Here is a 15,610-nt window from a genome sequence, read left to right on the forward strand (position 1 = left end):
GGGCAGTTGTAGGCTTTGACACAGATTTTCAGGGTTTCAAATCCCCCAAAGATAAAGAAATGCTGAAGTCTTGATTTTTTAGACTGTAAAATAAGTCACTTTGATTTTCAAAGCAGCAAATTCTGGTGACATCATTGGGAAAACTGACAAGAACTTTCAACTAAGTTCACGGTCCATAGTGAGCCTGGATAGAGCAAGGAGAACACTTCCCACTTGTTGCACCTCATAGCCAGGTCAGTGTCACAATACCTATGTTAGAGCCTGTAAGCAGTTACCTTCTTCCCCATATGATCTACAAAGAGTCGCAGGAACTCAGGCAAGAAACCAGGCCACAGATTGCCAATCTCCATAGATGGTAGCTTCCCCATATGTGGGGCATATGTCTTTAGATCTTTGATTGCCTGGCAAAGACTGGTGCCAAAATTGTAGCTTGTAGCCCTAAAGGTAAAAAAACCCCATAAATCAGACTGAAGATAGAAGAGAAACTACAACTGAAAGTATGTCAATAATGAGATGCCGTTCAATTGACCCAAAGGAAGAATAGGAAAGAAGATAATCTCTTTCCTAAAAAATATTTATAAGAACATATTTATGGCATGAAGCAATACACACATGAGTAGTATGACCTGCTTGGATGTAATTAATTAAAACCACGAATTATCTGAATAGGTGCTCTCTACATTAAAGGTGTAGTAGGTTATAAAGATCAGAATACATTAATTTTTAAAAAAGGCAACATCACCCCTCATTTCAAGGGTATATGCAATTATGTCCTGCTTTGATAAAACTACTATAGGATGGCTGTGCAGAAACACAAAGGACAGGTAGTTTTTGAGCTGACAGTAGCATATGCTCCCAAGAAAGGCATCACTGAGTCAAAATGACGCCAACCAACACTTGTTTTCTGGTGGAGATAATTGATATGTATGCATGTTTATGACCAAGGACATGATGCTTATTACAGAATTGATATAAAAGGGCAATTCAGCAATTAATCTACATTGTTTTCTGTATTTTTCTATAGCTCTTTTCTTCTCTTTCTTTTCTTCTTCCTTTCTTTACTTTTTCTATTTTTTTTTTTTTTTTGTGTGTGTGGTACTGGAGATTGATCCCAGGAGCATTCTACTTTGGAGCTACACCCGGATCTCACTATTTTTTTTTGAAACAGGATCTCACTAAGTTCCAGAGGGCCTTGCCTACGTTGCTAAGGCTGGCCTCCAACTTGAAATCCACCTGTCTCAGCTTCCAAAGTACTGGGATTATAGGTGTGTGCCATCATGTCCAGCTCTTTTCTCTTCGTAATGATCTCCTTGGTTCCTGTTTGTACCATCTCTGTACCCACAACCACACCGATATTTCAAATTAATTTTGCTTGTACTGTTTATTTCTGGCATTAATAAAGTCTTAAAGGAGGAATCATGACTTAAGTCCTTTATTTGGTTTAAGTGATGACGACTGATATAAATAAGGAGCACATTTAGAAAGCTACGTATTTGAAAATAGGCTTCATTGCTGTTTTCAAATATAACAAACTTAACTAGATTCACATGCAATGGTCTAATGGTTATTTTCTTGCAAACAGTTGAGCAGGTGGCTGCAATTAGTACTGATTGATACTGCTTCTGCGTAGTCAAACCACATCTTGACAGCTTTTTCTTCATCAGAAACTAGCCACGGAAATTGCTGATAATGTCAACTGCTGACACCACCTATAACATGATTTTTGTCATTACATGAAAAAGCAACAGCCCAGCTGGATGTGGTGGCACATGCCTGTAATTCCAGTACTTGGGAGGCCACAGGAGGATTGCAGGTTCGAAACCAGCCTCAACAACTTAGTGAGGTTTCAGCAACTTAGACCCAGTTTCAAAATAAAAATAAATTGGGGCTTGGGAGTATAGCTTAGAGGTAAAATACTCCTGGGGGAGGTAAAATACCACCCCCTAAGAAACAGCCCTAGGTCTGCCTTCCCCCAACAGGGGTCTCTTTTGCCGCCTCATATGTCTCCATGGGTGAGGTTCTCAGTAGCTCTGAGTGTTAGATCAGTGACATCTTTAGACCATGAAGCAAGGTGGGGACAAACAAAGCCAGAATAATCACAGCAGGGCTGCAGGGCCAGGCTCAAGTTTTGGACGAAATAGGCCAAAGGCATAGAGAAGATAGCCCTGGCATCCTGGTGCTGAAAGGAGAAGCCATATTAAATTCCCTACCTTTGGCTGGGGCTGGAGGCACACCTCTGTAATCCCAGTACTTAGGGGGTTGAGACAGGAGGACCACAGGTTCAAGGCCAGCCTCAGCAACTTAGTGAGGCCCTCCACAACTTAGTGAGACCCTGTTGCAAATAAAGAATAAAATAGGGCTGGGGGTATGGCTCAGAGGCAGAATGCCCCTGGATTCAATCCCCAGTATCACCAAAAATATTACTCACCTTGGGTACAGGATAAGGCCACACATAAATGTATTTTCCTGATAAATTCCAGACCAATCCTTAGACCCAAAGAAGAGCAGGTTGTCCAAAGGTGATGACCTGTGAAACAGAGACCTCAACAACTAAACAAAAGAATATTTGAGTCCCTAGCCCCTTCTGCTCTGGCCCCCCTTACCTACCTCCAAATTTTCCAGATCTCTACTTATCCTTTATTTTCCTTGATCCTAAATTGAATTTTTACCACTTCCTTATTTTTGTTGTGCCATTTCTATTTATGTTTGGTTTTAGTGTCTGTAACTGAGATTGTTGTATCAGTGTGTCTTAGTCAATATCCTTACTGCAATAATTCCAAAAGACTGACAAATACAGCTAGAGGAAGGAAGATTGTTTGGTCAAGGGTTCAGTTAATGTGAGGTCAGAGACTTCAGATCTCAGGGCATGGTGGGGGAAGCAGAGAGAGGGAGAACACAAGGCTTTTCTCCTCACATCATGGACGCCAGAATCAAGAGAAAGAACAAAGGGAGAAGGAACCATATATAATCCCAAGGCCACACCTCCAGGGACCCCTCTTTAGCAACCAAGCTCCTCTTCCAACATAGCTACCCTATTTCCGTGAGGGCTAAGGGGGCAGTCTAAATCCAAACCAATACACAGTGTAAGCAGTACCTGATATGGATAGAAAGGAGAGCTCAGACTCAGTACCTCACATACATAAGCACTTCTTTTATGACAGAGGGGACACTGGAATGCCACAGGAACAAGAGAGATTTTTCCATTGCAGGGTGCTGGGTCATCCAGATGTACAAAAATGAACACTTCACCCCAATCTGCTGCCACATGCAAAACACTGATTCCAGGTGGCTCTCAATGGGTTAAGGCCATTTTGCTTCTCTTCACCCCTGTTGTTCTGGTCCTTGTTTCATGGTTAAAATCTTGATTTCAGCTGAGCACGGTGGTACACACCAGTAATCACAGTACTTGGTAGGCTGACACAGGAGGACCACAGATTTGAGGCCAGCCTCAGCAACTTAGCAAGACCCTATCTCAAAATAAGTAAATAAAAAGGGCTGGGGTATAGCTCAGAGAGAGAATGCCCCTGGATTAAATCCCTATTACCAAAAACAAACCTCTATTTTAATCAATTTTGACCTTTGTTTCTTTCACATAAAAGAACCCAACCTAGCTGTTGTATTTTTGTCTTGAAATTTCAAATTATATTAGTTATTTTATTATTAAATTTGAGATATTTGATTTATTTTTGTACTCTATGGTGACAGATGTCAGAATAATGGTTACCTCTACAGAAAAAATGACTACTGTTTGGAAAGGGGCATGAGAGAACTTTGTGGAATGATGGAAATGTTCATATTTCATTCTGGGTGGTGGTTATATAGGCTTATATATATATATATGCAAAAATTATCAATCCATTAGTTGTGTACTCACAATTAATAATTGATAATATTTGTGCATTTAGTGCATATAAATTATACCTCAACAAACCAGTTAGCATGAAGGAAAATTGTCAGGGGTGTTATAAAGTTAATGTAAGGATTATGACTATAAAAAGTACTCAAAAGCCGAGTGTGGTGGTGCACGCTTATAATCCCAGTACTTGTAATCCTACACTTGGGAGGCTGAGATGGGAGGATCACAGTTCTCAGGACAGCCTCAGCTACTTCTATTTAATGAGGCCCTCTGCAACTTAGTGAGACCCTGTTTCAAAATAAAGAATAAAATAATAGGGCTTGGGGTGTAGCTTGAAGGTAGAATGTTCCTGGGTTCCATCCTCAGTACCACAAAAAAAGTACTAGAAGCTAAAAGGAAACTTACTATCTTGGAAATAGAAGACTTTCAGTAGCGAGGCACAAAAGACAGAAGCAAGAAAAGAAACATTTATTATTTGCATTGATTGTTCCATTCAATTCAACAAATTTATACATGAGTGAGTAAAACATAGTTTTCATTAAGAAGATTACATTCTGTTAGGATGTGGTAGGCACTAATGATAATCAGCTCATTCCACCACACTGATGTGCTTCATCCCACCGTCAGTATGCTCCTGTTTCTGACAGCTCATACTCTTTGGACTCTCTTGCAAAGGATAGCACCTCAGCTCCTGGAACTGCTTTACCTGCAAGAGAAGAGAGCCAGATGTGCATCAGAATCAACTCTCCCTGCCCTTCCTCCTTAGAGGCACAACATGACCAAATGTTGAGACAAACATTAAGTCGGAAATCCACTCCAAAGTTCTCCTGTGGGTCCTGTGTTCATCTTTCTTCCTTCTAAGATTTCACCCTCACTTGGATTCTTCCCCTTCCCTTTCCTGCTCCTCTGATTAGGGTGTTTCAGCCTTTTCTGAACTCAATTTTACTACACTGCCTCCTTGAAAAACAGTAGCAACAGGCCAAGCATGATGGTAAAAGCCTGTAATCCCAGTACTTGGGAAACTGAGACAGGAGGATTGCAGGTTCAAGGCCAGCCTCAGCAAGAAGTGAGACTCTCACTAAACTAGCAAGACCCTGTTTAAAAATGAAAATAAAATAAGGCTGGGAGTATTGCTTGCGTTTCCAGGATCCAGCCATTCCCTATTAAGAAGTGGAGTTTATGTCCCCTGCTCCAGAACGTGAGTAGGAATGGGCAGTGGCTGCCTTGGCCAGTGGCATACAACAGGGGGTACACTGACTTCTGAGTCTGATTCAATCAGGTTGTGTTAGTCAGCTTTTCATCACTTTGACTAAAACATCTGACTTAAACATCTTAATGAATGAAAGATTTTGACTTCTGGTTTCAGTATCAGTTGGCTGGGTCTGAGGTGAGGCAGAGCATTATGGTGGAAGAGCAAGACAGAGGGAAGCTGCTCATGTCATGCTAGGAAGGAGAGAGAGAAAAAAAGAGAGGAGCAGGCAGAAGATAAGCTTATGCAGGGCATGTTTCCAGTGAACTATTTCCTTTAACTAGGTTCCATCTCCAATAGATGAATCCACTGATGGGGTATGAATGCTCATGATCCAATCTTTTCCCAGCCACTATAATGCTGCAATCCCCTAATTCAGGAGACATCCGGATATGTATTCTGAAGCATCTTGCCTCAATACTATGGGTGGGGGGGGAAACCTACTCTAGAAGCTGCTCTGGTCTTACCTAGTAATCTTAAAAGCAAGATTATCTTCCAGGCATGGTAGCACACATCTGTAATCCCAGTACTTGGGAGGCTGAGACAAAGGGTTGAAAGTTCAAGACCAGCTTCAGCAACTTAGCGAGACTTGGCAACCTAGTATGACCCTGTTTCAACAACAAAAATAAAAAAGAGCTGTGGTATGCTTAGAGACACAATCCCTCTGGGTTCAAACTCCAGTAACACACACACACACACACACACACACACACACACACACACATTCTGACAGCAGTTAATGCTGAATGGCAGGACCCAATTATTTTTAGCTTCTCATACTTCCTAAATTTGTCTTCAGTTACTTCATACTTCTAAAAGATGTGAATCCCAGAACCTACCTTTCAACATTTGCTCCCTCCCAGATCTCCTCCCATAAGCCCAATGGGCCACCTCAGTGCACTTGTGCAGATGGGCCCTTCTTCTGTGCTTGATCACATCCAAGCTGACCCATCCAGCAGTCCCAGCACTCCTTGCAACCATAGAGAAACTGAGGCTTCAAGAAGCCCAGCCTCATCATATGTGCAAACAGGCTCCGGGGAGACCACTGGATCTTCAGGTGGTTCCCCTTTACTCTGCCAACTGCAAGAATGCCTAGTGGGCCTGGAAATGCTGCCAGTGCTCGCCAGGACAACTTCCCCTGTGCCTACCCTTTTGACCTCCCCCAAGTCCATCCTCCAGTTCTGGGAGTGAGGCATGTGCCTCTGGGTCAAGCCTGCCCCAACCCACCCCACTGGTCCTGTGTTTCTCTTTCTGTCGTGGGGGTGTGCACAGTCCAGTCCCTAATGCTAAGGAAGACCCTATTTTTTCTGCTGGGCCCGAGGCTACGGGAAGGAGAAAGCCTGACTACTGGTCTACTTTTATGTCTGGAAGTGTTTAAGTCCACAGGAAAGTACAGCTGGAGGTGTGCAGGGTGGAGCCAGCACTGCCTGGCATGTGTATCTCTGCAAAGACACTGTGCCAATAGCAGGTGACTATATGGGGCAGAGCTCCTGAGGAGTGCGATCTCTGGTGCTAACCAGTTAGTGTGGCCCCCAATTGAGGTAACAGGGAAGGGATTTCATGCCTTTGTATCAGCCATTCTTTGCATAACCTAGGACGAGACAGCTCCTCATAACCAATATTCACCATTATACCCTACATCTCACATTGGCATCATGACTCCTTCCCTTGATTGCTGGTTTCTAGCCATAGGGATTTCACAGCAACCAGATGGCCACCACTGCATAGTGGTGATGAGACTCTTACTGTGAACCGTTGGAAGCGTACCCCTCTGGGAACTGAACTCCATGACCTACAGCCTAAATTTCAAGGCTCCTGGCCATTTGCTGCTGCTGATATGTTGTTGTATATATTCTTTATTTTTAAAAATATTTTATTAGTGCATTATAGTCTGACATCATAATATAAATCATGTTGACAGTTACATACATGCACATAGTACTTGGCAGGCCCCCTGGCATCCTCCCCATACCTGTTCCCTATACAGCATACTGAGATTGACATATATTTATACATATATACACAAAGCCCATGGTAGTAATTCCTTCATTGATCCTCACTGTTCAACATCCACTTCCCCTAGACCACCTCCCTGGCTCCACTGAGGTTTCTCCTCCATTAACTGGAGTCCCTCTGGCATCCCAATTACTTCAAGATTCCACTTATTAGAGAAAACATATGACCCTTCACTTTCTGTGACTGGCTAATTTCACTTAACATAATATTCTCCATGTCCCTTTATTTTCCTGCAAATGACATAAAAATGTTCTTCTTTATTGCTGTGTAGAATTCCATTGTGTGAATATCCAATAATTTTATAATCCATTCATCTGTTGATGGACACCTAGGTTAGCTCTATAATTTGGTTATGAACATAGATATGCATGCATTACTGTAGTTCTTTGATTTCAGCCCCTTTAAAAAAGATATCCAGGAATGGTATAGCCAGATCATATGGTGGATCAATTTTCAGTTTTCTGAAGAATCTCCACACCTCTGATCTTCATAGCTACTGAACTAATTTGCAGTCTCACCAACAGTATAGAAGAGAGCCTATTTCTTCACATCCCCCCTAGCATTTATTGTTTGGCTCCTTGATGTTTGTCATTCTGATTGGAGTTAGATGGAATCTCAATGTAGTTTTTGATTTGCATCTCCCTGAGGGCTAATGATGTTGAACATTTTTCTCATGTATTTATTGGCCATATGTATTTTCTCTCTCTCTCCCTCTCCCTCTCCCTCCCTTTCTCTCTCTCAGTACTGAGGATGGAACCCAGGGGCATTCTATCTTTGAGCTACATTCCCAATCTTATTTTTTAGTCTTTTTAATTTTTTAATTTTAATTTTAATTAATTTATTATTTTTTGGTGGTACTGGGGTTCCTGGAAACCCTTCTACCTCTGGGTTACACTCCTAGACACCTATTTTTAATATTTTTATTTGGAAACAAGGTCGCTTAAGCCAGCGGGGCTGGCTTCAAACCTGCGCGATCCTCCTGTCTCCGCCTCCCAAGCACCGGGATTACAAGCGTGCGCCACGATGCCCGTCTAGTCTTTTTTATGTTTTGAAACAGGGTTTCACTGAGTTGCGAAGGGCCTTGCTAAGTAGCTGAGGTTGTCCACAAACCGATCCTCCGGTCTCCACCTCCCGAATGCTGGGATTACAAGTGTGTGCCACCACGCCCAGCTGTATCTCTTCTTTTGTGAAGTATCTTCTGTTCCCTAGCAAAGTACTGCCTCTTTCACCTCCCGTGACCTAGGCCTTCCCCTTCCCTCATGAAGGGCTTCCTTCTCTCATCTACTCACGAAGCACTAAACTCCCCACTCCACATACATGGGCTTTCTCTCCCTTGCCTTGGCCAATGAGGAACCTCCTTCCCTCACCTCCTTGTACAAGCTACTCATCACTCAGATGTCTTTTCACAGATGACTGTTCTCCCTCAAGGGAGGACACAAGGATTCCCCTCTTTCAACTGTTTTTACCAAGTCCTAACAACTTTCATCACCTCTCAAAAAAGTTCCTCCCTCCCTGTTACCTTCTTTTACCAATGCCTTTCTACTATGGCCTTCTTTCTAGCACCTTCCCTTTCATCATTTTTCATTCTTTGCCCTTCCTCACAGTACCCTGATGCCCTCTCCTCCCAACTCTTCTCCTCATTCCTTCTCTTTCCCACCCCTCCCAAAGACTATCTTTCCCTCACCTCTCTCAGGATTATTCACTCCCGTCACACAGAGGAATAATGTCATCCCTGCCTCCCCTACCCTATACTTTTCTTACTCAGCTCACAAACTCTTAAAAGGAACTTAACTCTTGGAAATATTTTCCACTGAGGAGTGGTCCGTGGAGGAGCCTGAACTAGGAATTGGCAGGCCCAGGTAGTTCTGATTCGATGCCTGACTGAGGAACCTTTGCAAGTCACTTTCTCTCTTCAGATTTTAGGTCCCTTGTCTGCAGCCTTAGGAGATTCTGCTGCCTATTTCTTGGGCCTCAGGTACTTGTACAACTGTCCCCAAACTTGCATCTCTAAAAGCTGCTAGGGCTTCATGCTTTTCTCTGAAATGACTCATTTCACAGGTGAAAAGGAAGCTGCCACACAGCTATTCATGGAAAACTAATCATACATGCTATCAAGAGAATTATTTTAAAATTTATTATTCTGAGCTGAGAGTGGTGGTGCACACTTGTAATCCCAGCATTTAAGAGGCTGAGACAGGAGGAGCGTGGTTCACAGACAGCCTCAGCTATGTTGAAAGGCCCTTTGCAACTCAGTGAGACCCTGCTTAAAAGTAAAGAATAAAAAATAGGGCTGGGGATGTAGCTTGGAGGTAGAATGCCCCTGGGTTCCATCCCCAGTACTGCAAAAAAATTTTTAATATCCTGAAAAATTAAAACAGTAACAACTATTGAAAGTCATAATTGTTTTACATTGTTCTAAGCATTTCATGTATGACTGACCACGTCATCCTCGCAATACTTCAAAATGAGTATCATCCTCATTTAGCAGATGAGAAAAGGGAGCCCTAGGCAGTTGCCTCAATGGCTCTCAGACCACCGCCTGGAAAGTAGCAGAACTAGGAAGCAGATTCAGGAGTATTTGAGGTGAAGGCCCAGAAGGATTGTGGCATAGGTTTACGCTGAACTCAATGGGCCCCAAGGTCTTGATTCCCATCCTCTTTCCTCCTCTTTGAAGCCGCAACTCAAAGATGTGACCATGCCCGCCCAAGAGCAAGGCTGTGGACACAGTTTGAGGAATTAAAATGCAGAGCCTTTGTTCAGATCATTAGTGATATAGAAATGGAAGTGTCCCTGCAGTAAACCAAGCACATGTTCTGAGGCTGGTATACCCTGAAATGTACCTAACTCTGAGTTTGATTTTAAGTCTTTTTTTTCTCTTTCTTTTTTTTCTTTTTTTAAATCATGGTTTCATAGTATTTATTTATTTATTTATTTATTTTTAATTGGTGCACTGTATTCATACATCATAGTGGGATACAAACTTTTGTAGACATACATGCACACATTGCCCAGTCAGCCCCCACCCGATCCCCACCCCATTCTCTCCCCATCCCTCCCTCCCATGCTTGGCTTAGTGGTTGACATCTAGTATTATAGCAATTTATCCAAAATTAAAAATGATAATCTCACATAACAGTTTCATTTGTCTGATACCAAGCTTTTGATGACTTAAAGATAACATTCAATATTTCTTTTTGCTTTCTTTCTTACCAGAGAATATTTTTTTTCTATTTTTTTAGGTGAAACTATCATATATTTATATATTTATTTTTCAGAAAAAAATCTATCCTAATATGGAATATGGACTCTAGATACCCAAAACGATCTTGAAAAAGAACAAAGCTAGAAGATATATATTTTCTGATTTCAAACCATATAAAGCTACAATAATTGAAACAGTGTAGTACTATTTATTCTAAAGGCAGATATATAAACCATTGGAGTTAAATAAAAGCCTAGAGCTAAATTCTTCCCTATATTGTCAAGTTATTTTTGACAAGGTTTCCACGAACATTTGGTGGTGGAAATAATAATCTTTTAACTAAATATTGTTGAAAAATAATAATTACATGGAAAAGAATAAAATTGGACCCTTACCTAATCCCATATACAAATATTAACTCGAAATAGATAAAAGACCTAAATATAAATCTTAAGACTATAAACTTTTAGGAGAAAATCTGGGTCATAAAACCTCACAACATTGAAATTGGCAGTGATTTCTTGGATATGATTTCAATGGCACAGGCAACAGAAGAGTATACAAACTCCCTGAAAAATAAAAAAAAATTGTATATCCAAAGACAATGTAAACAGAGTTAAAAGTTACTAATAGAATGGGATAAAATATTTCCAAATGCTATATCTGAAGGTATATTAATATTCCAACTAGAAATCCTAAAAATTAACAACAATAAAGGCAAACAATACCATTTAGAGATAGATAAAAGACTAACATAAATAGTGAATCTCCACAGATAACCAATCTTAGTTGTCTGTTGGATGGAAAATCTTGTTTCTCTGGTTCTGGTGTGTGTTACCTATTTCTTCTTTGTAGTTAATCTCTTTGAGTATTTTCTCTAGTACTGGTTTTGAAGACATAAATTCCTTCAGTTTCTTCTCTGGGTTCTTCCCTTGGGTCACTATGACTTCACTTAAGGTGTTCTGGATCAGTAGTATCTCAGACCTCACTACTCCTTTACTGGGTTGTATCACAGAGTCTCCGACCCAGAGAGTCGATAGAGGCTGCTTTAGACTGTGGGGGGTGCCAGATTGGGCGTTCTCCTATGGTGTGATATCTCTGCCACCACCCCTCCCCCACTTGGTCAAGTCCCAGGGAGTACAGTACTGGGATTTCTCCTCTGTGGCACGCAATTTGACTCACTGTTCTTGAGTACGCAGATGTAGCTGTACTGGACTTGGTGAATTCGCTGCTGCTGCCGCCGGTGGCAATATGGCGCCGCTGCTATGCCCTCGGCCGTGAGGCTGGCGTATTTCTTCTTGGTTTTGAGTTCCACTCTGAATCTCTGCAGCGTGTGCTGAGCTCAGCCACTGGGAGCTTTAGATGCTCCCTGCGCCAAGAAATCCCGCCTGGTTGTTCCGCAGCGGCTCACCTCGGCTTGCTGTAGCCGTCCGGTGAACTCGCCGCTGCCGCCGGCAGTATGGCGCTGCTGCCGCGTCCTCGGCCGTGAGGCCGGTGTGTCTCCTCTGTGGCTCTGAGCTCTGTTCTCAGTCTGCTTTCTCTCTGGAGCCTGGTGATTTTTTTGTTTCTCTGGTGATGGTGTTTTCTGGCTATGAAAGGCGCTGATTTTGTGGTATTGGAGATTGGCTGTTTGCGGGGCTCTTAAGCCCCGCTTTTCTTGGTCGCCATCTTCCCAAAAGTCCTCTTTCTTTTTTTTCTGACAGAGAAGCTAAAACACAAAAATTCTTGTCACAGGAATCCTAATTTTTTTGCCACTTCTTGCTGCCATTAAAGGAAGCTGACTCCTGTGCATGGTAGTTTGCCAAGCAAGATATGAAGCAGAAGGATGCAAATAAGAGGCTAAGAGCTTGAGAAGAATCTGCAAGAGAATGGTCTCAAGGCAGCTGGCTAGGTGGATGTGTCTGTTAGCATTCTTGTAGCTATCATCTAAAACACTGACCATGTAACTTAGAGGAGAGAAGATTTATTTTCTTATGGTTTTGGGTTCAGTCTGTACCCTGAGATCTGAGGCCAGGGACTTCAGAATTCAGGACATCACAAAAGGAAGCAGAGAAATGGAGAGCACATGGAGGCCGGAAGCAAGAGAAAGTGATCCTGGAGAGGAGGGACCATATATATAATCTCGAAGGCCAGATCCCCAGGAACCACCTCCTCCAGCCACACTTTTGGGTACCACCCAGGGAACTCCATTAAATTCTGAGATTACAACCCTCAAGATTCAATTATATCAACTCTAAACATTAATAAGTGAGTTCTTTAGGGGATATTTTATATCTAACTATAACAGAAGCAGAAGGCTTGAAAAGTGGGGACAGAAAAAGAGAAAGAGATAAAGGAATGGAGGGAGGAGGGCAGACATTGTAAGTGGTGTCACCTCAGGCCACAGTTGAGTCTGTCTGACAGGGGCTGGTGGCTAGGACACATCCAGGGGATCTGGAGAGAACTTGGAGCAGAGGCTTGGGTCACAAAGCACTTCTGCTGCCACCCCTACCCAGATGGGACAATGAGTCAGATGGTTATTGCCTAATTGGGCTGCCAACAAGGACAGTTGTGCCTATTGGAGAAGGGGGCACCCAGGGAAACAAGGAAGGCACTGAACATAGGCCAAACTAGCTACCTTTCCCTGTTGCAGGCACAAGTGCTGTGGAGATGAAAGACTTATAGAAAGCACTTGTGGGACTTATTTCAGGGATGAGAAATCATTTCAATGTGAGAAAATGTACTGTAAAGTAGCATTGATTAGGAAGGAGGAAAACAGGATTATGGCAGTAGATTTTGAAAGCATTTAATTAAAGCCCTTCTTCATTCAACATTAACAACAAAATAAAATGACAACAGAAATGTGCAAGTCAAGCCAGGAGTGGTGGCACATGCTTGTAATCACAGTGCTTGGGAGGCTCAGACAGGAGGATCTGGGTTCAAGGAAAGCCTCAGCTATTTAGTGAGGCCCTCTGCAACTTAGTAAGACTCTGTTTCAAAACAAAGAATAAAAAATTGGGCTGGGGGTGTAGCTTGGAGGTAGAATGTCCCTGGGTTCAATCCCCAGCACCACAAAAAAAAGAAGAAAAAAGGAAAAGAAAGGAAACATGCAAGTCAACTAGGATTGGTAAATTCTGCTTCAGTGGTAAAGTAGGAGACACTTAATTTAATAAAAATACTTATCTCAATCCAGAATCCAACATGATACTGCCTGAGGAAGTGAAAGCATATGCCCAATGAAGTCAGAATCCCCTCCAGAATCCCTGTCATCACACCTATTGTTGTACATAGCTTTAAACTCTAGGTTCCAAAATGAGAGAGGAAAACAAGCTCTAAAAGTTAGAAAGAAAGAGACAGCATGGTGGCAAATACCTATAATTCCAGTATGTGGGAGGCTGAGCCAGGTGGATTGCAGACTTGAGGACAGCCTCAGCAACCTGGTGAGACATTGTTTCAAAAACAATATAAAATAGGGCTGGGGGAGTATCTCAGAGGTAGAATGCCCCTGAGTTCAGTATATGAGTATATATACATACATATACATACATACATATATATATATACATACATACATATACATATATATCATATATGTCTGTGTATGTGTGCAGAAAGAAAGGATCTAGAACCCAATATTAGAAAGGAAGATGACAAAACTGTCTCTAGTAGCTATGTGCTTGCTATGTATTGCAAAACCTGAGAACTGCTGGGAGTCAGCCAGGCTATAAAATGCATGATCCATCCATAGCTTTCTAAGTTTCATTCATTCTTCCTCTCTTTCTCTTTGTTTCTTTCCTTCTCTCTCTCTCTCTCTCTCTCTCTCTCTCTCTCTCTCTCTCCCTCTTCTCTCTCTCTCTCTCTCTCTCTCTCTCTCTCTCTCTCTCTTCTTTCTAATGTTTAGCGCTTGTTTTCCTCTCCCACTTCAGTACCTAGAGTTTTTAAGCTATGCCCAACAGTAGGTACAATGTTGGGCATTCTGCGGGAGGGTCCTGACTTCGTTGGTCATATGCTCCCGCTTTCTCGGTGGTGACCAGCTAGAAGATGTGTGGAGAAATGGAAGAACACCATCGTAGAAGAAAAACCCATGTGATACTCAGTATAAACATAAAATAAGAGACCCCTGGAGAAACCGGACCCAGTAAGACGCTGGGTTCTGGGCGGGGGTCGCAGGCTGGGCACGCCAGATGGGGCCCGGGTCGCGGGACTCTGGGCCCTGGCCGAACTGCGCGTAGCACGCCAGACCCCTGGAGAAACCGGACCCAGTAAGACGCTGGGTTCTGGGCGGGGGTCGCGGGCTGGGCACGCCAGATGGGGCCCGGGTCGCGGGACTCTGGGCCCCGGACGAACTGCGCGTAGCACGCCAGACCCCTGGAGAAACCAGACCCAGTAAGACGCTGGGTTCTGGGCGGGGGTCGTGGGCTGGGCATGCCAGATGGGGCCCGGGTCGCGGGACTCTGGGCCCCAGGCCGAACTGCGAGTAGCACGCCAGACCCCTGGAGAAACCAGGCCCAGTAAGAAGCTGGGTTCTGGGCGGGGGTCGAGCACAGGGCACGCCAGCTGGGGCCCGGATCGCGGGACTCTGGGTCCCGGCCGAACAGCGAGTAGCACACCAGACCCCTGGAGAAACCGGGCCCAGAACAGAAAAAGATAAAGAAAAATATCGGAGAGGTGGTAAGAAAGCCGATATGGATGCCAGGACACTGGAATGCAGACAAAACTTATCTAAATGCACTGGAACTTATGGAAAAATTCGCCGTGAAAGAGGACTGCTATTTCTCTATATTGTTAAGAATCTCAGACATCACATATAAGGAGAGAGTTTAGCGGAGACCAAGGAGAAATGCGGTGTTGAAAGAGTTCTTCGCGATGGTGGTGGAGACTTGTATTCAGGAGAAGCAGAAACCGGATCTTACCAACTTTATTTTTTTGGAGAAATTACACCAAATGTCGAATGCTACCATCACGCATGCTTAGGAACACTGGACAACATTCAGAGTGGAAAAAGAGCCTGGGAAGGATTTGAAACGGTGGAGGCAGTGGCAATGCCAGTGGCCAATATTCGGGGGAGGCAGAGATCTGATACATTACAACTGGAACCTTTGAAATAATAACCACAGAGACAGTGATCGGAACCTGCTGAGGGGTTAGGCGGGCACCGGGGCCAGTGGCCGACATCAGAGCTTGCTGTAAGGCAAGGCCACTACTGAGGCCTCCGTGGCCGGGATTGGAACCTGCAGAGGGGTTAGACCAATGCAGGGGCCAGCGAGGCCGGCTTTGGAGCCTGCCATGATGCAAGGCTTGTGCTAGG

Source organism: Muscardinus avellanarius (assembly GCF_963383645.1).
Source record: "Muscardinus avellanarius genome assembly, chromosome: X".
Taxonomy (NCBI): Eukaryota; Metazoa; Chordata; class Mammalia; order Rodentia; family Gliridae; genus Muscardinus; species Muscardinus avellanarius.